At 36.7% G+C, this 24,747-nt stretch overlaps 1 non-coding gene and 1 pseudogene across 1 annotated transcript; both read left to right on the top strand.

Moving 5' to 3' along the window:
* The first annotated feature begins 673 nt into the window (after positions 1 to 673).
* LOC148547828 (uncharacterized) lies at positions 674 to 1,904 on the top strand (annotated as a pseudogene).
* Positions 1,905 to 23,676: 21,772 nt separating this feature from the next.
* Positions 23,677 to 23,784, top strand: LOC148547827 (small nucleolar RNA R71). Its single transcript, XR_015897410.1, has one exon. It is a non-coding gene; the product is annotated as a small nucleolar RNA R71 (small nucleolar RNA).
* The last annotated feature ends 963 nt before the right edge of the window (positions 23,785 to 24,747 follow it).

Genomic DNA, 24,747 nt, shown 5'->3' with positions numbered 1-24,747 from the left:
CTGACCTGAATTGAGTTTTGAGAAGCAAGATTGCTTCCTTTTATTTTTAGTTACTCAGTTACTCATGCTTTGGATTTGAATTTTGGGCTGTTATCAGATTGCTTTTATTTTTCAAATAAGTTACCGACCTGAATTGAGTTTTTCTATTTTTTTTCCCTTTCATTTTAATTATATCAGTTTAGAATTTATGAAAATAAATCAAGACTAAATATGATTATAGTCTAATCTCTTAGAATTTTACTTGGTAACAAACAGATTGAAGTTTTTGGTTGAAGCTCCCAAGTGGATTTTGTCAAAATATTGATCGTGTCATGGCAAGGTACAATGCATACTTTTTCTTTTCTCTTTATTATTATGCTATTAATTCATGTGTAGCTCCACTTTGATTGCTTTATTAGTTATGAAGTTGCAATTTAACTTATTATTTATGTACTATAAATTCTTTGTTTTCCTTAATTTGTTTTGCTTCAGCGAGTTTCTAGTAAAATGTTTAGAGAATTACTTCTAAGACTAGGAACTATTTCCTAACCTAACTACAAGGCTATGAAAGTCCGTTTCATAGCCCATGCCCCTTATATTTCATAACACCCTTCCTCCTCTACTATTGTTATCTTCACTTTGCGATCCCTTATAAATTTTCCTCCAAAAAAATTAATAATTATCGATTAGGTTTTGTGATATGCCGAAGAATTGGATGGATCTACCGAGGTATAGCGAAGAGTATATCAATGGTGTTATTAGTTTCTTAGAGTTTGCATACTCTGAGGGAGAACCGGACGGACAACAAATTCAATGTCCTTGTAAGAGGTGTTGTAATATTGAGTGGTATAGAAGAGATGTGGTATTTGACCATTTAGTCGCCGACGGATTTGTTAAGGTATATAGAACATGGATTAATCACGGGGAATGGACAATCCCGATGGTGGTTGATGATGACACGGATAATGAAGGTGCACGCGATGACATCGAAGGACTGCTTAATGATGCATTTAGAGATCATGTTGAGGGTGTTACTGTAGGTCCAAATGAAGAGGCTAAAAAGTTTTATAATTTAATAGATAGGGCAAGTCAAGAGTTATACCCGGGCTGCAAGAAATTTTCTACATTATTTTTTACCATCCGTCTGTACTTGTTAAAGTGTTTGCACGGTTGGAGCAATGCCTCCTTCACTTCCCTTCTTGAGCTATTGAAAGAGGCAATGCCTGAAATTAATATACCTCCATCTTTCCATAAGACAAAGGCTATGATAAGAGATTTAGGTCTGGATTATAAAAATCGATGCTTGTCCTAATAATTGCCTCCTGTATAGGAAAGAACTAAAGGATGAAACACAATGTCGTGTGTGTGGAACAGCTTGATATACTGAAAATTCTAGTGATAATAGCGAGAACCAACCTCATAAGAAAGGTCGTCCTATTCCTGTAAAGACTCTGAGATACTTTCCTATAATTCCAAGACTTCAGAGATTATTTATGTGCTCAAAAATGGTAGCTAGTCTGAGGTGGCATGATGAGGAGCGCCTTAAAGATGGGACGTTAAAGCATCCTGCTGATGGCCTGGCATGGAAGAACTTTGATGAAATGAATGAAGATTTTGCAAAAGAATCACGCAATATTAGACTAGGCTTGTCAAGTGATGGGTTCAACCCATTTTGTAGCATGAATATTTCATGGAGCACGTGGCCCGTAATGTTGATGGTATATAACTTGCCCCCGTGGATGTGCATGAAACCTGAATATTGTATGCTTTCTTTGCTTATTCCTGGGCCACAATCACCTGGAAAAGATATTGACGTGTATCTACAACCATTGATGGAAGACTTGAAGTTGTTGTGGGAAATAGGGGTGAAAACTTATGATGCATCAAAGAATGAGACCTTTCAAATGCGGGCAGCTCTTTTGTAGACAATCAATGATTTTCCTGCGTATGCTATGTTGTCTGGGTGGAGTACAAAGGGAAAATTGGCTTGCCCTTGTTGCAACAAAAATACCTCTTCTCTACAACTAAAACATAGTCGGAAGACAGTTTATATGGACCATCGTGTGTTTTTACCCATGGATCATCCATAGAGAACCAATACAAGGTCTTTTAATGGGAAGCAAGAATTAATACCCCCTCCACCTGTTATAGAAGGAACGGAAATTTTTGAGATGCTACAAAATTTTGAGAATGTTTTCGGGAAGAAGCAAAGTACATCAAATAGTTTCCCATGGAATTGGAAAAAAAGATCAATTTTCTTTGAATTGCCTTACTGGCACAAGAACCTACTGCGTCACAACTTAGATGTCATGCACATAGAGAAGAACATACTTGACAGTATAATTGGAACTCTTTTGGATATCCCAGGCAAGACAAAGGATCATCTGAATGCTCTATATGACTTAAAAGATTCTGAATGCTCTATATGACTTAAAAGATTTAGGGATCTGGAAAAATCTTCAACCAAAGGAGGTGAATAATGGCAAGAGAACAAAGTTGGTAAAGGCATGCTTTTCTATGACTGCTGCAGAGAAGTCAATTTTTTGTGGTGTTTTGAAGACAACAAAGCTACCTGATGGTAGTGCTTCAAATATATCATGGTCTGTACATCTAGGAGAAAGAAAAATTTCTGGGTATAAGACCCACGATGCTCATTTTTTGCTACACTACTTACTACCAATACCGATTAAAAGCATCCTTCCTGATCACGTGGCCATTCCGTTGATTCGACTAAGTTCCTTTTTTCATCGCTTATGCAAAAAGTTAATCACACTGGAAGAGATAGATCGACTGGAGTTAGAGATTGTGGAAATATTATGCCACCTTGAGAGGATCTTTCCCCCTAGTTTTTTTGACATAATGGTTCATCTTCCCATTCATTTAGCAAATGAGGTGAGATTGGGTGGTCCGGTACAGTTTCATTGAATGTATCCTCCAGAAAGGTACATGTGTACATTAAAGTCGTATGTACGCAACAAAAGTCGCCCCGAAGGTTCTATTGCAGAGGCATATCTGGCTGAAGAGTGCTTAACTTTCTGCTCAAGATACTTGCATGGAGGTGTGCGAACAAGACTTAATAAGCGACCTCGGAATGATGATGATCCTAATGACGACGAAGTTTTGCCTTCAAAGTTGTTTTCTAACAAAGGTCATTCGTTAGGTGTGGAAAATGGAGAACCAATTAATCTCGATGACATATCAGTGCTCAAGCCCATGTGTATGTATTATACAATTGTGAAGAAGTCGCATATTATGTTAGGTAACTTAATATAACTTATGTTTATTCACTAAATCAAGTGCATTTAGATTTTTTCCGATCAAACATAACTATTATTAACTACAGAGAGCATGAGGATGAGGTTAATAATCAGCGAGGAATAAAATGGAGAAAAGCAAAAGTTCACAGTAAAACCTTCTCGCAGTGGTTTGAAACTCGGGCGAGGGATCCAGATGTGCCTGTTTGGCTAAAAGAATTATCTCGAGGTCCAAGCTCTGTTGCAAGAAGATTTTCTGGATATATAATTAATGGATATAGGTTTCACACTGTGGAGCGTGAGGCAAGGAGAAAAACACAAAATAGTGGTGTCACATTAACTGCTTTAACTTCAAGCTTTGCAAGTGCTAAAGATAAAAGTCCAATTCAAGACACTGTAGCTTATTATGGTAGGTTATTTGAGATAGTAGAGTTAGATTATTTTGGGCGTTTTAAGGTTGTATTATTTCGGTGTGAGTGGTATGATGCTGGGAGAGACAAGTATGGTCTTACATTTGTTCACTTCAATAAGAAATGCTACCAGAATGAACCTTTCATACTAGCATCTCAAGCACATCAGTGTTTTTATGTGCAAGATCCATACGAACATAACAAACATTATGTTATGGAAACTATCCCAAGAGACTTATTCAAAACAAATGACGAATCTGAGTCTGAGGCCCGTCAAACCTTCTATAGTGAACAACACGAGCATATAACAAGTCCTGCCATACCAGCTGATGATGGTGAAATTATTCTGGAAAGGAATGATCTACGACCTACAGTTATTGAAACGGTTCCCCAAGTGACTTCTGCCCAAGAACATGAGGCAGATTTCATTGGAGATTCTGATTCTGATGGGTCAGCCTAAGCAATTTATTGCTTAATATGTACATATGTATAACTAAGTTTTCTACACCTTTTTATTTGTAAGTCATATTTTTGTTTTAATTTCTCATTTTGTTAGTGTTTCTTATAGGATATGTCACTTTATTGCTTATATTAACTCGAGTTAACTAATTTATTTGTGTAGGAATAAAGAATTTATTGATCTTAAAGCAACATCAAGTAAGAATTTGCTTCGACAATTTAAAGCCAAGAGACAAAAGATTGTAAATGAATGCAAGCAATATGTGATGCAAGGTGCAGCACGTAATGACAAGGAGGAAACTATGCCAAGGTTGGATGTAGTCGAAAGTCAAAAAGAGTTGAGTGCAACCAAAGGAGTGAAGAAATGTACGTCAAAGAAGCTGGATTTTACTCATTTACAAAGCACACTCAACACAATCAACAAAAGGATGAATTTCACGCCAGAAACCTTGGAAGTACAGCCAAGCATTCCTACGTAACAGCCAGAAAATAAAAAAAGAAAGAATCACTTGATTATGGCTATGGCTGAGAAAAAGAAGCATGAAGTACAACATGAACCGTCAACACAAGGCTTGAACAATTCTAAGCTTACAAAGGTGGGTGCAGATGAACTTAAAAGGAAGCTCGATGCAATTCGTAATATGAATAATAGCGTGCCAACAAGTGTAAGCCAAGATCGGAGTTGTGCAAATTCTACTCAGCCCACAATCAACCAAAGGCAGTAGCAGATTATTCAAGTCGCACATGGTAGAACAAGGCAACATGACACTACTTGCCGAGTTCAAACACTACCCCACAAGCTGAAGATTTAATGTTGGAGCAAGATGGATCAAGAAAGGAAAAGAGCAAGCCAAGGGTAAGGGCTACAACTATTGATGAATTTTTAAAAGAAAATGGGATAGATGTAGAAATTGACGGACTAAGCTCTGAACTAAGTGATGATGTGGGAGATAGCTTTCCACTTGATGAAAATTATTATTCACATATGATGGAGGACATTGATGATGATGAAGGTAATATATTTCTATCATTTTTTATATTTTTTTGTAAATCATAATGCTTAATTTTTCAATTGGCATCACTAATTACTCCCTGATTTTCCCCTAATGCATGAAACTAGGAGAGCCAAAGAAGAAGAAAACCCAGGGAAAAACAACTTGCAAAGAGATTTATGCAAGAACTATGGATCAGCGGGAAGAAGTTATTTTTGATATTGGACAGCCAGTAGGACCAACCGATCAAAGTGTGTCTAATTTCACTAGTTTCGTAGGCACAATTGGTAGAAATAAAAGATTTGTGAGTCTTTTATACACTAGCAGGCATGCTGTAACTCCTAAAGCTAAGAAATTCATGTGGAACTATGTTAATGTAAGACTCTTCTATTATTATTAAATCTCGATTATTTTAAATATAGGAAGGTGCGTATAACACTGTTGATATCATGCAGACCAAGTTTATCCTCCCAGATAGTGGAGAAAAGTGGGTGATCCAAGCAATTCGGGATGCTTGGAAGCGGTTCAAGGGAAAGATTAAGCAAAAGCACTTTGTTCCCTTTGATACCATCGAAGATATGGTGAAAAATTGACCGACACAAGTTCCAGAAAGTCAATTCATAAAATTGATCTATTATTGGAGTCATCCTACAATCCAGGTAAAATAGTTGGTACTTTAATTGCAAATATCTTACTGTTTGTTAAGACATAAGCAAAATAATGAAAATTCAATTGATAATGTTGGAATCTGTCCTCTCTCACGCTGTACAAACACATATCCATTCTGATGTAGGTTCTTGAACTAAATTGAATTTTCTTAGGATATATTGCTGCCAGTTCCATTCTGAACTTTTGAATTTGTGTATTTACAATTCTATTTTTGGCTACTTTGTTTGCTGTAATTTTAAGTTGCTGCAATTCTATTTTCTATAGTTCTATTTTGTGCAATTTTATTTTCTGCAATTCTATTCTGTGCAATTATATCTGCTGCTATTCTGGTTGCTGTAGTTTTGTTTGCTGAAGCAAAATTTAATTATATTTTTCTCTGTTTCTATATGCTAACTTTTTATTCAATTATAGTCAATAAGTGAAAAAAATAAGAAACATAAAGAACAGCAAAAGTTTCCACATCGCATGGGGCCAATCAATTTTGGAAAAGTACGAGTGGCTCTGGTATACTTATTTAATATTTGTGCTGGGATTTGTTTAGTTAATTTTAGTTATGTTGTTATAGACTTACTTATTTAAGGCTTTATTTTGTAGCGCGCGACAAAGGAAACAAATGAGGAACCAAAAAGGTTTGAATTGTTCCTTGCTACTCGAACAAGTCGGAAAAGGAAGGAAGTTGATCAGGAAACACAAGATGCAATTGTATGAGAGTTCATTGAATTACTAATGATTATAAATCAAATTTAGGATACGGTAACTAATTCTATTTCAAATGTTTCTTTTAATTAGGATGAATTCCAAAACCGGCAAGCTGCTGGTGAAACAGATGAGGAAGCTTTTGAGTCTTTATTTGGAAAAGAATAACCAGATCGGGTTAGGTGCTATGGAAGATCTGTTACACGAAGTGACTTAAAAAAGCATGCAGAAATTTCTGAACTCAAGCAACAACACCAAGAGGAAGTCACATCTTTGAAGGCTGAACTTGGAGACATGAAGGCCAAACAGCAGCACCAAGAGGCTGACCTTCATGGATTGTGAAACATGATTAAGTTACTAGTTCAATGATCTGAACCTGGAATGAGGCCGGAAGAAATTGAAGCTTTGTTACAAGATGCCCAACACTCTCCAATTGATGCAAATAGCGCTCATGGATCAACACATATTCCAAACATAAATATGGTATGACCAGTTTTTTCTTATTCCCTAATATTTGTTTATATATTGTTAATTGTTAATTAGGATTCTGAATATCTACTGTTGAGTTTAAAATTTTTATTTGTTAGAACTTAGGAGGATGCCAAATCTTTTTAATTTGAACTGAAATTGAAGAAGATGGAAGCTGGGATTTGGTTTTTTTGGTTTTGTTTTTTCATTATGTAATTTTATTATTATTGTTATCAGGGTGGAAGTTGTAATTTTTCTGGTTTTTCTGATTTTTCTGGTTTTGTTTTTTCATTATGTAATTTCATGCAAAGTTTGAGCTTCTTATAATGTTAAAATAAAAAAGGAAGAAAAATGTTATTATGCGCTGCTTGTCACTTGCACAATGCACTTGAGTTTCTTATTTTAGTTCCCATTTAGTATGAAGTCGTGTTAGTCCGTTTTTTAGTTATGTCCTTTATGGTGATTTATAGTATCCCCTGAATATGATTGTTATTTTAAAGCAAAAGACTTTGGTTTATTTATTTAATGATTTATTCAAGCATAGTATGGTTTTGTTTCTTATTTTATGTTTTTGGTGAAATGAAAAGAAAAGTAGTTTCAATTATCCTATGCTGCTCGGATATTGTATGTGTTATTAATCTGTTAATTACTTTTTTCTTGTTGTACTTTTTCAAATTATAATTATTTTTCTATATAATTATGCAGGATAATTCTGAAGATGCGAGTGAAGATTGAGATGCTTATCATGATGGTTTATTGACAAAGATGGAAATTGAAAGATGTATGGTTGATGATGATGTCTTTTATTAGAAGCTAAGATACATTTATATGATATAATATTTTGGTTTTTACTAGTTTATTAGCAGTAAACTCTAAGTGCATTATATGAGTATACTTATTCTAGTTTGAGATATATGAATACTCAAAATTATGATCATCCCAATATTTTTGGTTCATTATATAATTATATTTTGTTTCAGTATAATTTTTATTATTTAAAGATTATTGTATGGTATTATTATATATGTATTCATTTTTATTTTATAATAATTAACTAATTTAATTAAAAATACAGGATTATATATATAATTATATTCTCAAATATTAGAGTTTAGATAAAAAAAATTGTTAGAAATTTCTATTTATATATATATATAAACAGAAATTTAAAAAAAAAATGAGGGACAAAAGGCTACACTTATATAGAGTAGCTATAGGTATACTATTTGCTATATTTATAAAGTGATGCAGTAGCCCTGAAAAGTGTAGCCTATTCTTTAGAATTACGGTAACTATTAGTGCTGAAAAGCGTAGCCTTAGGTCCTGAACAGCATCACTTAAAAAGCGTACCCTATTCTCAAAGGCCAGAAGCGTAGCCTTTGATACAGAAAAGCGTAGCCTTTTCCTAAGGCATCACTTTTTTTTGTTTTTGGCTACACCTTTTGAAGTGTAGCTGAATGGGTGTTTTTCTTGTAGTGATACCATTCTCTTTGATCATCATTGATCATTAATTCTCCCATTTCTTCATTCACAAGTTACCACATTCGCTAGCCATTCCTATTGCTAGGCATATCATAAAGTTTAACGACGTAAGGAGTGAGATTAGAGGCTTAGAAGTCTGAAATTTGGCTTTGAAAACTCAAAAATAAACTTTGGGATGAAAACAGAGTCACGCGTACGCGTCGTCCACGCCCACGCGTGGAAGCCAACAAGATACAGTGACGCATACGCGTCCCCCATGCGCACGCGTGGATGGGAGAAAATCCAAGTGACGCCTGCGCGTCAGCCACGCGTACGCGTGGGTGCATTTTGTGCCTGATGAGCGGATAATTTATACGCTTTTTGACATTGTTTTTAGTAGGATCTAGTTACTTTTAGGGACGTTTTCATTAGTTTTTATGTTAAATTCACATTTCTGGACTTTACTATGAGTTTGTGTGTTTTTATGTGATTTCAGGTATTTTCTGGCTGAAATTGAGGGACTTGAGCAAAAATCAGATTCAGAGGTTGAAGAAGGACTGCTGATGCTGTTGGATTCTGACCTCCCTGCACTCAAAGTGTATTTTCTGGAGCTACAGAACTTAAAATGGTGCGCTTTCAATTGCGTTGGAAAGTAGACATCCAGGGCTTTCCATCAATATATAATAGTCCATACTTTGGCCAAGAATAGATGATGTAAACTGGCGTTCAACACCAGCTCTCTGCCCAAATCTGGCGTCCAGCGCCAGAAAAGGAGCCAAAACCAGAGTTGAACGCCCAAACTGGCACAAAAACTGGCGTTCAACTCCAAGAAGGACCTCTACACGTGCAACACTCAAGCTCAGTCCAAGCACACACCAAGTGGACCCCGGAAGTGGATTTATGCATCAATTACTTACTCATGTAAACCCTAGTGACTAGTTTATTATAAATAGGACATTTTACTATTGTATTAGGCATCTTTTGATCAGCTTTTGATCTTTGATCAGTTGTATGCTATCTTAGATCACATTTGAGGGTTGGCCATTCGGCCATGCCTGGACCTTTCACTTATGTATTTTCAACGGTAGAGTTTCTACACTCCATAGATTAAGGTGTGGAGCTCTGCTGTTCCTCAAAGATCAATGCAAAGTACTACTGTTTTCTATTCAATTCATCTTATTTCGCTTCTAAGATATCCATTCGAACCTAAGAACGTGATGAAGGTGATGATTATGTGTGACGCTCATCACCATTCTCCCCTATGAACACGTGCCTGACAAACACTTCCGTTCTACATGAAATAAGCTAGAATGAATATCTCTTAGATCTCCTAACCAGAATCTTCGTGGTGTAAGCTAGAATGATGGCGGCATTCAAGAGAATCCGGAAGGTCTAAACCTTGTCTGTGGTATTCCGAGTAGGATTCAATGAATGAATGACTGTGACGAGCTCCAAACTCGCGATTACAGGGCGTTAGTGACAGACGCAAAAGGATAGTAAATCCTATTCCAGCATGATCAAGAACCGACAGATGAATAGTCGTGCCGTGACAGGGTGCGTGAGCATATTATTCACTGAGAGGATAAGATGAAGCCATTGACAAGGGTGATGCCTCCAGACGATTAGCCGTGCCGTGACAGGGCATTGGATCATTTTCCCGAGAGATGACTGAAAGTAGCCATTGACAGTGGTGATGTATCACATAAAGCCAGCCATGGAAAGGAGTAAGATTGATTGGATGAAGATAGCAGGAAAGCAGAGGTTCAGAGGAACGAAAATCATCTCCATTCGCTTATCTGATATTCCTACCAATGATTTACATAAGTACCTCTATCCCTATTCTATTATTTATTATTCGAAAACACCATTATCAATTTATATCTGCCTAACTGAGATTTGCAAGGTGACCATAGCTTGCTTCATACCAACAATCTCCGTGGGATTCGACCCTTACTCACGTAAGGTATTACTTGGACGACCCAGTGCACTTGCTGGTTAGTTACACGGAGTTGTGAACCATGGTCTTAGCATCATGTTTTTGGCGCCATTTCCAGGGAAAGAAAGAGCAATGAATTTTACATAATTAAAGTGTAATCACGATTTCGCATACCAGTGCCCCAGGCACAAAACCAGCACAACTCCCGCAAAACTCTCGGGAATTTTGACTGGGCAATTGATTTAGCTCATCGACGCGTACGCGTCGGCCAGGCGCACGCGTGGATAGCGAATATTTGAATACGACGCGTGTGCGTCAGCCACGCATACACGTGGGTGTGCGCTCTGCCAAAATTTTTTCTAAGTTAAAAAGCTACAGAATTCACAGTTTCAAACCCCAATCTTCCGACAGGTATAAATTCTCCGTTTCAAAATATTTTTCACCCGTTCTTTGAATGGCATAAACATACCGGATCCAATTTCATTTCTAAACAAGTTTGGCACAAAACGGGGATCCGGAGTCCAAGTTATGCTCCATCAAAGTATGCCCAAAAACCACATTTTCATACAAAACCACAAAGTTCCATTTTGAAAACAACCAATTCCGCCCCTTTTAAAATCAAACAAAACATACAAAAATCAACCTCAAGCCTCCTCAACTCATACATTGACATTTTTATCAATCATGACCCACCAATCCATCATTTTAACTAATCTCAACCAAGTAACTCAAGTTCAAACACAATATCATAATATACGTATTTTCTCATCCGAATTCCCAACAATACCGTTTCAAATCAACCATCAATACACACAATCAATATCACCCTCACCATTAATATGGCTCACCCACAACTCAACCTCAATCAATCATTAAGCATATATCAAAACATGCATATCTCTCATGCATCACCCTATCAAAACATCAATATTCATTAATCACATACACAACCACATAATTTATCTCAACCATTCCAACAACATCAAACATTCAAATCCTATCTTAGGGCCTTTAGCCTAAGTTTTTACACCACGTTATATTTTAGATACAGGAAACCGAGACCATACCTTAGCCAATTTTCCCGCTCAACACAGAGCACTTCCAAATCACCTTTCCACAATCTCTCAAAGCTTCAACACCTCCAAGAACAGATTTTTAGCACACCAAAGCCCTTTTCCAAGCTTTCCAAAACCCTGATCAAGTTTCAATATTCACATACACACTACCTAAGCCACAATCATCATATTCAAACACAACAACTCAATACCCAACATCATAAACCAACAAATTCCACTAGGATTGAGAGTTTTACCACACCCAAGGATCAAGGAGACAAGGTTACTCTTCTCCTTCAAACTAGTTGGATCCTATAACATCAAAGAGCCCAAAATCTCAACACTTTTTCTCATTAAATTTGAATTTAAGGGCTGAGGAACTGGACTAAAATCGTGGCTTACCTCAAGAACCAAGTAGTGGGTTTTGTAGAGCTCATCGCGGTGAACGCATGGCCACAAACGGTGCGGCAATCGGAGCTCCGAATTAAAAGTTATGATGGTTTGAAGATCAAATAAGGGTAGAACCTTGGAAGAGTGTTTTTCCCTTTCTCTTTCCATTTCCAGCATGTTTGAGGGTTTAGTGAGGAGAGAAAGTACTGTTTTTAGGTTTTTAGGTTTTGTTTGGTTGGGCCAAGGGCCCAATATGGGTCTGGTTGGCCCGGTTTGGCTTGTTCAGTCCAATCTTGGACCAATTTCTTTAAAATTGGTATCGAAATTCTCGTTTTAATCTCCTCTATCATATTAAGCCATAAAAATTATATTTTTTGCTTTTCTAGAATAAATTCTCATGTATGGGCTAATTAGTCATTAATTAACCGGGTTTTACATTGAAGACAGTGTCACAAGCCTGAAGTCCAAAACGCCTGCAAAAAGAGCTCCTGTGGGGATAAAGCAGTCCGTGCATATTAATATTAACACTAAAGATGAGTTAAATTTTTCGACAAATAAATTTAGCCTAAAGGGTAGGAAGAGGCAGAAGATTCGAATAAATGAGAGTGATAACTGACTATGACTATCTTAAAAGATATTAATATGCACAGGCCATTATGTTTTTGGTTTTGTAATGAGTATGTAGAATAGCGTTAATAGACTCAATTTGATCAAGGCTTTGGAATGGTATTTTTTTTTGTTTGTTTCCTTAGGTCGTAGGAATGTTTAAGTAATTGGGCTAATATGAAATGGTCAGCTAATGGTTATAGTAGGTTAATCTAATATATGGCGATATATGTCAGAACTAAATTACCTTTGTAATGCATTATTTATTTCTATCTATGAGTAGTGTTTTGTTTTACATATGCTGGCATTGAGTTCAAGTTTGGTATTGAATAGTGTTGGTATTCCATATAACAGCCTTAATTATTTTAGTTCTTTAACACATATTCTCAATCTAGGATATTAATCCATATTTCGGTATAACAGTACATTTAAAAATAGTAGGCATATCACTATATTGAATATAATAGTAAGCTCGCATCATTTATATATAGGATAGATAGGAGAGATAAGTTAGCATATAGAAAAATTACCTCAAAAAAGTAGAAAATATACCACACATGTATATAAGTAAAGTTATGTAGTCAATACCTGGTGAAATTTCAAGATATATAAAACAATTAGGTATAAATGGGATAATTAGTAGTGCACAAGTATAAAGTTACTCCTTATACACAGCTACCCAATTTGTGTAAGAAAATTGAATTTTGGATCATTAAATATAATGGTATTTAATCAAGCTTGTCTTTGAGAGTGTAACAACTCATCATATAAAGTCTAAAGTACGATAGCCATAGAAAAATTATGCAATATGTTGAAGAAGACTAATCTTAGCTATGCAATGTGTAAAAAAGAAAAAAAACACAGTATCAAATTCTTAATAATAATATGAATAGTGAGCTTATTACTATATGGAGTAGAATAGTAACCTAATTTCGATTCTACATAGGAAAAATAGGAGAGGTTAGTTAGCACATAGAAAAATTAGGGGGAAATATGGGTAATTATATCACATGGTAAAATTTCAAAAATATACAGAAATTAGGTATATAATAAGGTGAGTTGTCAAGCTATTTAGAAAAGCACAAATATAAAGTAACTACTTATACACAGGTAACCAATTGGTATAATTAATTGGAACTTCGCATAATTAAATATAATAGTATTTCATTTACTCTTGGCTTGGAGCAATATTGTAATGTAAAGAAATAATGAGGTTAGTTTAATTAAAAAAAAGTTTAAAAGAATAAGGATACAATGATGTGATAGATTGGATGCTGAATGATCATTAATGCTATAAAAAATCAATAAAATTATGTAGTCAATACTTGGTGAAATTTTATATATATATAAAAATAAGGTATAAAATTTTATAAACCAACTATCATATACTAAGACTTATGAGATTTACAAAGTCATTGGTATCTTATCATTATATGAGTAATTAAATAAGGTGTTACGATGTGATCTAATTAATAAGCACTCAACTTATCATTATAGTTGTAGACCTGAGCCATCATGTTTAAAACAAAAATTAAACAGGAATTGATACACTCAAATTTATATGGGTCCACACAATATGATGGAAATATCAGCAAAAAACCCAGACATACACAAACTCAAGAGGTAGTTGTTTTTTTTTTCTTTTCTAAGTGCACATGTTTCCACAACTAAGGTGATAATATATTGTTAAATCAATGTTATAACAAGTTATAGGTATAGGTAAAATAAATATGATTTTATCACAGTCATCTAGAAAGATATATGGTTTATATTGACTTAGAGCCAAAAGCAAGTAGATTTCATACATACTAGAGCTATCCTGTAAAGAAAGTTGACATTAAATGGTAAAAAGGTTATTTTCTACAATCTTAATTGCATGTACCAGCTTCAAAAGGATGTATATAAAGTGTCATTTCTTCCATATAAAAGAACGAATTCATTAGGATATTTACAAGATCCAGTATTTGATTTGGGATAAATTGTTGCATTACATGGCTAACTTATATTAAAGGAGCTTTTCTTTTACATAAAAAAGTGAACTAATACATGACAACATATCACAATTTCACATCACCTTGAACAAATCCCTTAATTCACATATCAGTAGTGATATCAGATAAAACTCAATGGTAGAAATCATATGGAAAGAATACATGCAGCCATAGGGATAATAGTTTGAGTACTATTGATATTTATAGGGATTAGAGTTTGATTACTATTGATAAAATGACTCAGCCTAAGATGAGGTTCAAAGCATTTTATGGACATATAGTATATACAATTATGTTTAAGGCAGATGACAGGTAGTAGTATTAGATTTTCAACACAATCAGAAAAAAATATATAGCCAGTCTACTTATAGCTCAAAACGGTTAAGCGTGTTACAAGCTAAGGCTGGATCTAAAGAAAACATGACCTAAAATGTCAATTGTCATTGCATAAAAGCTTGATATTATAGCAAAGATGAGGGAAAAAATACACAGTTTGACCAATTAAACCGGAAAAAGGTGATTTCTCAAAGATTGAGAGAAGCCTACTATATAAATATAATGTATTATCTAATTGCTATCTTAAAGTGGTATGCTGGAGTTTATTTTTATCCAAAGACCCAGGAGATATGGTTTAGACTGTCTATTTTCAAAATATAATATAAGAGATTAGACCACTTTAGTGAAAATTTATTCCATGCTTATATATGATGTCTTATATGAGACTAATATAAACAAAAACTCACATTTTACTATTATTTACTACTAAAGCGGTGATAAGATTAATAGCTGTGGCCACAAATATGTATTAGATAAATGACAGCTATTAGTAACCGATTATCATGACATTCAAAAAGCAAAATATATGGTCTATGTTGACTTAAAGACAAAAATGGTTGAATGCCATATATGACAAGGATTTCTCAAAAGAAGAGATTAACCAAATGATTATTTTTCAATGTGGAGAAGCCTGATATGCGTGTACATAACAAAGATAAGCTAAAGAAATGCCACAGGTTGCTAATTAGTCAAATAAACTAACAATAACTCAGCTTTATGAAAGTCCATCATATAATATTTATGTTTTAGTAGATTGGTGATATAAAGTGATCTGACGAAGTTTGGTTATTTTCAAAGCCCCAAGTAAAATAGGTCTTAACTCATACTTTTGCAAAAGGAGCACAAAAGATAATCAGAAGCATGAAGAATATTTACATGCTTATACATGATAGGTTTAACTTTTTGAATGACTTATTGGAGTACGAAATCTATAGCTTAACAAGGTAGATCAAGTAAAGATTGCTTTGGCAGAAATATATCAAGGACATTTTCCTAAGGTTTAATTACTCTGTTGGTCCCTATAGTTTCACCAAATTTTTAATTAAGTCCTTATACTTTTTTTCCTTTCAATTGGGTCCCTATACTACTTTTAATTTTGTAATCACGTCCTTTTCATGTTAAAAATGATAAAATTAACATAATATTTTTACCAAAATACATGCGATCAAAGATTTAATTAAGTTTTTAATTATAAATACCTTCAATTTGCGAAGAAATATTCAGTTAACTCTAATAACTTTTATACTAGAAAGGACTTAATTACAAAATTAAAGCAGTGTAAGGACCCAATTGAAAGAAAAAAAAGTATAGGGACCTAATTAAAAATTTGGTGAAACTACAGGGACCAACAGAGTAATTAAACATTTTCCTAATATGGTAAAACTTGATGGTCTTAACTACCAGGGTTTGAAATGAGTGCAATGTTTTAATGAAACATAGGATAATATCCTTTGGATAAAGTCTAATAACCTAAGACTTATTTTAAAGTTTTCTAAAAACTATAGCTTTGTCATCATATATACACCAAACCGTGCAAATTATGAAAAATATAAATATTATAGGTTTTTGGTTAAAAACTAAAAAATATTCATCGAAACATATACTAATAGCAATCTTTAAATGGTAATTAATATAAAATATCAGGCCTCGTAGTCCAAGATGTAAAAATATACAAAGATATGGTCACCTTAACTTATTAGTGTTATCACAAGCAGAGCAGATCATCCACATCACTATTCTATTCACCAATGAAGCAATTAATGGAGTGGCTAATACTTCTTATTTCTTAAAATATATATATATATATATATATATTTGAGAGGAAATTTAAAATAAGTTTAAAGTATTTTAAGTTACATTATTCTTAAAGACACGATCGAGTATAGGATTTTCCACGCTTGAAAGAAGAATTTCTCACAGAGAACACTATCATGGTCTCTATACACATCCTTTCAAAAGGATTGGACTCAATCTGGTACATTTGAATCAAATGTGCAGAAAATTAAACCTAAGTATGTTGTCAATGAAGGAACTTTTTATTGGAAAGGGTGGAAAGAGGCTAACCTCACCGAGGCATCATCAATAATTACTTTCAATCTCCTCCAGAGGATGTTTTACGAGGCTATGATACCCATAAAAGTCAAATCTGATTACCACGCACTAACTGAGTTCAATGACTGAGTCGATTTTGTTACATATTGCAATGTCGGCTTCACAAGACAGGTCATAGTTTGGCAGTTGAGGAGGGATTAGAACCATGATTTGGAGTCGAAGAAGATGGTGAGGGTGTCTGGTGCACGAAATTGTGATCTCCAGGCTCGAACAAATCCTGGTAATGGCTCCAAAGCTTGGTGCTCTGATCTTAATTCATAATTGTCACAACTTCGATACAACTAACCAGCAAGTGCACTGGGTCGTCCAAGTAATACCTTACGTGAGTAAGGGTCGAATCCCACGGAGATTGTTGGTATGAAGCAAGCTATGGTCACCTTGCAAATCTCAGTCAGGCGGATTTAAACATGATACTTTATTAGATTAAAATAAACAATAAAAGGGATAGAGATACTTATGTAGATTCATTGGCAGGAATTTCAGATAAGCGAATGGAGATGCTTTTCGTTCCTCTGGACCTCTTCTTTCCTGCTATCTTCATCCAATCAGTCTTACTCCTTTCCATGGCTGGCTTTATGTGATACATCACCACTGTCAATGGCTACTTTCGGTCATCTCTCGGGAAAATGATCCAATGCCTTGTCACGGCACGGCTAATCGTCTGGAGGCATCACCTTTGTCAATGGCTTCATCTTATCCTCTCAGTGAATAGTATGCTCACGCACCCTGTCACGGCACGGCTATTCATCTGTCGGTTCTCGATCATGCTGGAATAGGATTTACTATCCTTTTGCGTCTGTCACTAACGCCCTGCAATCGCGAGTTAGGAGCTCGTCACAGTCATTCAATCATTGAATCCTACTCGGAATACCACGGACAAGGTTTAGACTTTCCGGATTCTCTTGAATGCCGCCATCATTCTAGCTTACGCCACGAAGATTCTGGTTAGGAGATCTAAGAGATACTCATTCTAGCTTAATTCATGTAGAACAGAAGTGTTTGTCAGGCACGCGTTCATAGGGGAGAAGGATGATGAGCGTCACACATAATCATCATCTTCATCACGTTCTTGGGTGCGAATGGATATCTTAGAAGCGAAATAAGAAGAATTGAATAGAAAACAGTAGTACTTTGCATTAATCTTTGAGGAACAGCAGAGCTCCACACCTTAATCTATGGAGTGTAGAAACTCTACCGTTAAAAATACATAAGTGAAGGTCCAGGCATGGCCGAGATGGCCAGCCCCCTAAAACGTGATCAAAGGATCATAAGGTAATCCAAAGATGATCCTAAGATCCTAAGATGATCAAAAGATGCCTAATACAATAGTAAAAGGTCCTATTTATAATAAACTAGTCACTAGGGTTTACATGAGTAAGTAATTGATGCATAAATCCACTTCCGGGGCCCACTTGGTGTGTGTTTGGGCTGAGCTTAAGTGTAGCACGTGCAGAGGCCATTTGTGGAGTTGAACACCAGTTTCTATGCCAGTTTGGGCGTTCAACTCTGGTTTTGGATCCTTTTCTGGCGCTGGACTCCAGATTTGGGCAGAAGGCTGGCGTTGAACGCCAGTTTACGTCGTCAATTCTTGGCCAAAGTATGGACTATTATATATTTCTGGAAAGCCCAAGATGTCTACTTTCCAACGCAATTGGAAGCGCGCCATTTCGAGTTCTGTAGCTCCAGAAAATCCACTTTGAGTGCAGGGAGGTCAGAATCCAACAGCATCAGCAGTCCTTTTTCAACCTCTGAATCTGATTTCTGCTCAAGTCCCTCAATTTCAGCCAGAAAATACCTGAAATCACAGAAAAACACACAAACTCATAGTAAAGTCCAGAAATGTGAATTTAACATAAAAACTAATGAAAACATCCCTAAAAGTAACTAGATCCTACTAAAAACATACTAAAAACAATGCCAAAAAGCGTATAAATTATCCGCTCATCACAACACCAAACTTAAATTGTTGCTTGTCCCCAAGCAACTGAAAATCAAATAGGATAAAAAGAAGAGAATATACTATAAATTCCAAACTATCAATGAAACAGAGCTTCAATCATATGAGCGGGACTTATAGCTTTTTGCCTCTTGAATAGTTTTGGCATCTCACTTTATCCATTGAAGTTTAGAATGATTGGCATCTATAGGAACTTCAGATTTCGAATAGTGTTATTGACTCTCCTAGTTCAGTATGATGATTCTTGAACACAGCTTCTATATGAGTCTTGGCCGTGGCCCTAAGCACTTTGTTTTCCAGTATTACCACCGGATACATAAATGCCACAGACACATAATTGGGTGAACCTTTTCAGATTGTGACTCAGCTTTGCTAGAGTCCCCACTTAGAGGTGTCCAGGGTTCTTAAGCACACTCTTAGTTTTTGCTTTGGACCTTGACTTTAACCGCTCAGTCTCAAGTTTTCACTTGACACCTACACGCCACAAGCACATGGTTAGGGACAGCTTGGTTTAGCCGCTTAGACCAGGATTTTATTCCTTTCGGCCCTCCTATCCACTAATGCTCAAAGCCTTGAGATCCTTTTTATTTGCCCTTGCCTTTTGGTTTTAAGGGTTATTGGCTTTTTCTGCTTGCTTTTTCTTTTTCTTTCTATTTTTTTTTGCCTATTTTTTTTTTCTTTTTTTTTCTGCAAGCTTTGTTTTTTTGCTGCTTTTTCTTGCTTCAAGAATCATTTTTATGATTTTTCAGATTATCGAATAACATGTCTCCTAGTCATCATTCTTTCAAGAGCCAACATATTTAACATTCTTAAACAACAACTTCAAAAGACATATGCACTGTTCAAGCATACATTCAGAAAACAGGAAGCATTGTCACCACATCAATATAATTAAGTTAAGTTCAAGGATAAATTCGAAACTCATGTACTTCTTGTTCTTTTGAATTAAAACAGTTTTTTTATTTAAGAGAGGTGATGGATTCATAGGACATTTATATCTTTAAGACAAAGTTACTAACTACTAATGATCATGTAATGAAGACACAAACATAGATAAGCACATAACATAGAAAACGAAAAACAGAAGGAAGAAGAACAAGGAATGAATCCACCTTAGTGATGGTGGCGTTTCCTTCTTGAGGAACCAATGATGTCCTTGAGCTCTTCTATGTCTCTTCCTTGTCTTTGTTGCTCCTCCCTCATTGCTTTTTGATCTTCTCTTATTTCATGCAGCATGATGGAGTGCTCTTGATGTTCCACCCTTAGTTGTCCCATATTGGAGCTCAATTCTTCTAGGGAGGTGTTGATGTGCTCCCAATAGTTTTGTAGAGGAAAGTGCATTTGAGGCATTTCCGGAATCTCATGGTGATGAGCTTCTTGCGCCTCTTGAGCTCCATGACTGGGCTCTCTTGCTTGCTCCATCTTTTTCTTAGTGATGGGCTTGTCCTCTTTAATGAGGATATCTCCCTCTATGTCAATTCCAGCTGAATTGCATAGGTGGCAAATGAGGTGAGGAAAGGCTAACCTTGCCATGGTGGAGGACTTGTCAGCCACCTTGTAGAGTTCTTGAGGTATAATCTCATGAACTTCCACCTCTTCTCCAATCATGATGCTATGGATCATGATAGCCCGGTCTATAGTAACTTCAGACCGGTTGCTAGTGGGAATGATTGAGCATTGAATAAACTCCAACCATCCTCTAGCTATAGGCTTGAGGTCCAATCTTCTTAGTTGAACCGGCTTGCCTTTGGAGTCAATCTTCCATTGAGCTCCTTCTACACATATGTCCATAAGGACTTGGTCCAACCTTTGATCAAAGTTGACTCTCCTTGTGTAGGGGTGTGCGTTCTCTTCCATGTATGGCAAGTTGAACGCCAACCTTACATTTTCCGGACTAAAATCTAAGTATTTCCCCCGAACCATTGTAACATAGTTCTTTGGATCCGGGTTCTTACTTTGATCATGGTTCTTGGTGATCCATGCATTGGCATAGAACTCTTGAACCATTAGGATGCCGACTTGTTGGATGGGATTTGTTAGAACTTCCCAACCTCTTCTTTGAATTTCATGTCGGATCTCCGGATACTCATTTCTTTTGAGTTTAAAAGGGACCTCAGGGATCACCTTCTTCTTGGCCACAACATCATAGAAGTGGTCTTGATGGGCTTTGGAGATGAACCTTTCCATCTCCCATGACTCGGATGTGGAAGCTTTTATCTTCCCTTTCCCTCTTCTAGAGGATTTTCCGGTCTTAGGTGCCATCAATGGTAATGGAAAAACAAAAAAAAAAAGCTATGCTTTTACCACACCAAACTTAGAATATTGCTCGCCCTCGAGCAATAAACAAAAGAATAGAAGAAGAAGAAGAAGAAATATGGAGAGGGAGAGGGTGATGTGGTTCGGCCAAGAAGGGTATAGAGGGGTTGTGTTGTGTGAATATGATGAAGAAAGGAGGGCTTTATATAGGGTAGGGAGGTGGGGTATTGTTTCGGCCATGTGGGTGGGTTTGGGTGGGAAATTGGTTTTGAATTTTGAAGGTATGTGGAGTTTATGAGGTAGGTTTATGAGGAAGAGGAGATGGATGTGAGTGGTGAAGGTTTAGTGGGGAAGAGAGATTGAGGTGATTGGTGAGGGGTTTTTAGGAAAGAGTGTTTATGGGGTTGTGTGAAAGAGAGTGGTGAGAAGAAGTGAGTGGAGGTAGGTGGGGATCCTATGGGGTCCACAGATCCTGAGTGGATCCTGTGGGGTCCACAGATCCTGAGATGATCCTGTGGGGTCCACAGATCTTGAGGTGTCAAGGCATTTACATCCCTGCACCATTAGGCATGTAAAAATGCCTTTGTATCCAACTCTGGGCGTTCAGCGCCAGGTTGGTGGCCATTTTGGGCGTTCAACGTCCATCTGTGTGCCATTTCTGGCGTTGAACGCCAGAACCATGCCTGTTCTGGCATTCAGCGCCCAGAAGCTGCCCATTTTGGGCGTTCAGCGCCAGAACCATGCTCTGTTCTGGCGCTGAACGCCAGACAGATGCTCCTCCAGGGTGTGATTTTTCTTCTGCTGTTTTTGATTCCGTTTTCAATTTTTCTATTTATTTTGTGACTCCACATGATCATGAACCTAAGAAAACATGACAAACAATAAAAATAAGAATTAGATAAACATTGGGTTGCCTCCCAACAAGCGCTTCTTTAATGTCAATAGCTTGACAGTGGGCTCTCATGGAGCCTCACAGATGTGCAGAGCTTTGTTGAGACTCTCCAACACCAAACTTAGAGTTTGGATATGGGAGTTCAACACCAAACTTAGAGTTTGGTTGTGGCCTCCCAACACCAAACTTAGAGTTTGACTGTGGGGGCTCTGGTTGACTCTGCTTTGAGAGAAGCTTTCTCTGCTTCCTCTCCATGGTTGCAGAGGGAGATCCTTGAGTTTTGAATACAAGGGAGTTCTCATTCCATTGAAGGACTATTTCACCTCTGTCAACATCAATCACAGCTCTTGCTGTGGCTAGGAAAGGTCTTCCTAGGATGATGGATTCATCCTCTTCCTTTCCAGTATCCAGGACTATGAAATCAGCAGGGATGTAAAGGCCCTCAACCTTTACTAAAACGTCCTCTACTTGTCCATAAGCCTATTTTCTTGAGCTGTCTGCCATCTCTAGTGAGATTTTAGCAGCTTGCACCCCATAGATTCCCAGTTTCTCTATTACAGAGAGGGGCATGAGGTTTATCCCTGAACCAAGGTCACATAGAGCCTTAAAGATCATGGTGCCTATGGTACAGGGTATTATGAACTTTCCAGGATCCTGTCTCTTCTGACGCAATGTCAGTTGATCCAGATCACTTTGATGAACAAGGGAGGTTCAACTTCCCATGTATCAATGCCAAATAATTTGGCATTCAGCTTCATGATTGCACCAAGAAACTTGGCAGTTTGCTCTTCAGTAACATCCTCATTCTCTTCAGAAGAGGAATACTCATCAGAGCTCATGAAGGGCATAAGGAGGTTCAATGGGATCTCTATGGTCTCTAGACGAGCCTCAGAGTCCTTTGGTTCCTCAGAGGGAAGCTCCTTATTGGTCGCTGGACGTCCCAGGAGGTCTTCCTCCTTGGGATTCACGTCCTCTCCTTCCCTTACAGGTTCGGCCATGGCACTTATGTCAATGGCCTTGCACTCTCCTTTTGGATTCTCTTCTGTATTGCTTGGGAGAGTACTAGGAGGGATTTCAGTGATCCTTTTACTCAGCTGGCCCACTTGTGCTTCCAGATTTCTAATGGAAGATCTTGTTTCATTCATGAAACTTACAGTGGCCTTAGATAGATCAGAGACTAGATTTGCTAAATTAGAAGCATTTTGTTCAGAGTTCTCTGTCTGTTGCTGAGTTGATGATGGAAAAGGCTTGCTATTGCTAAACCTGTTTCTTCCACCATTATTAAAGCCTTGTTGAGGCTTTTGATCCTTCCATGAGAAATTTGGATGATTTCTCCATGTTGAGTTATAGGTGTTTCCATAAGGTTCACCTAAGTAATTTACCTCTGCTATTGCAGGGTTCTCAGGATCATAGGCTTCTTCTTCAGAAGATGCCTCTTGAGTACTGTTGGATGCAGCTTGCATTCCATGCAGACTCTGAGAAATCATGTTGACTTGCTGAGTCAATATTTTGTTCTGAGCCAGTATGGCATTCAGAGTATCAACTTCAAGAACTCCCTTCTTCATAGGCGTCCCATTGCTTACAGGATTCCTTTCAGAAGTGTACATGAACTGGTTATTAGCAACCATGTCAATGAGTTCTTGAGCTTCTGCAGGCGTTTTCTTTAGGTGAATAGATCCACCTGCAGAAGTGTCCAGTGACATCTTTGATAGCTCAGATAAACCATCATAGAATATATCCAGGATGGTCCATTCTGAAAGCATGTCAGAAGGACACTTTTTGGTCAACTGTTTGTATCTTTCCCAAGCTTCATAGAGGGATTCACCTTCTTTCTGTCTGAAGGTTTGAACATCAGCTCTAAGCTTGCTCAGCTTTTGAGGAGGAAAGTACTTGGCTAAGAAAGCCGTGACCAGCTTATCCCAAGAGTCCAGGCTGTCTTTAGGTTGAGAATCCAACCATAATCTAGCTCTGTCTCTTACAGCAAAAGGGAAAAGCATGAGCCTGTAGACTTCAGGATCTACTCCATTAGTCTTAACAGTATCACATATCTGCAAGAATTCAGTTAAGAACTGAAAAGGATCTTCAGATGGAAGTCCATGAAACTTGCAGTTCTGCTGCATCAGAGAAACTAATTGAGGTTTCAGCTCAAAGTTGTTTGCTCCAATGGCAGGAATGGAGATGCTTCTTCCATGTAAATTGGAATTAGGTGCAGTGAAGTCACCAAGCATCTTCCTTACATTATTATTATTTTCGGCTGCCATCTCTTCTGCTTGTTCGAAAATTTCTGAAAGGTTATCTCTGGATTGTTGTATTTTAGCTTCTCTTAATTTTCTCTTCAGAGTCCTTTCAGGTTCTGGATCTGCTTCCACAAGAATGCTCTTATCCTTGCTCCTGCTCATATGACAAGGAAGAATGGACAGAAAAATGATAATAATAATAATAGAGATCCTTTATACCACAGTATAGGGATCCCTTTGTGAGTGGAAGAAAAGGGGGAGACAAAGAATGTAATATAAAGGAAGAAACACAACTGTGAGAATGGAAGAGATGTGAGATGAGATGTTAGGATATGAATGAATAAATAGAATAGGATGGGGGAGGTATAATTTTCGAAAATTATTTTGAAAAGGAGTTAGTGATTTTTGAAAATTGGTTTTTGAAAATTTGTTAGTATTTTTCGAAAATTTTTTTGAAATAAAAATAAAAATAAAAATAATTAGTTAATTAAAAAGAAATTTTTGAAAAAGGGGGAGATATTTTCGAAAATTAGAGAGAGAGAGTTAGTTAGGTAGTTTTGAAAAAGTTAAGAAACAAACAAAAAGTTAGTT

Source organism: Arachis ipaensis, chromosome B8, assembly GCF_059453495.1.
Source record: "Arachis ipaensis isolate K30076 ecotype BB chromosome B8, ASM5945349v1, whole genome shotgun sequence".
In the NCBI taxonomy this organism is placed as follows: Eukaryota; Viridiplantae; Streptophyta; class Magnoliopsida; order Fabales; family Fabaceae; genus Arachis; species Arachis ipaensis.
The sequence above is the reverse complement of the archived record's forward strand: the minus strand, read 5'-3'. Positions and strand labels throughout refer to the sequence as shown.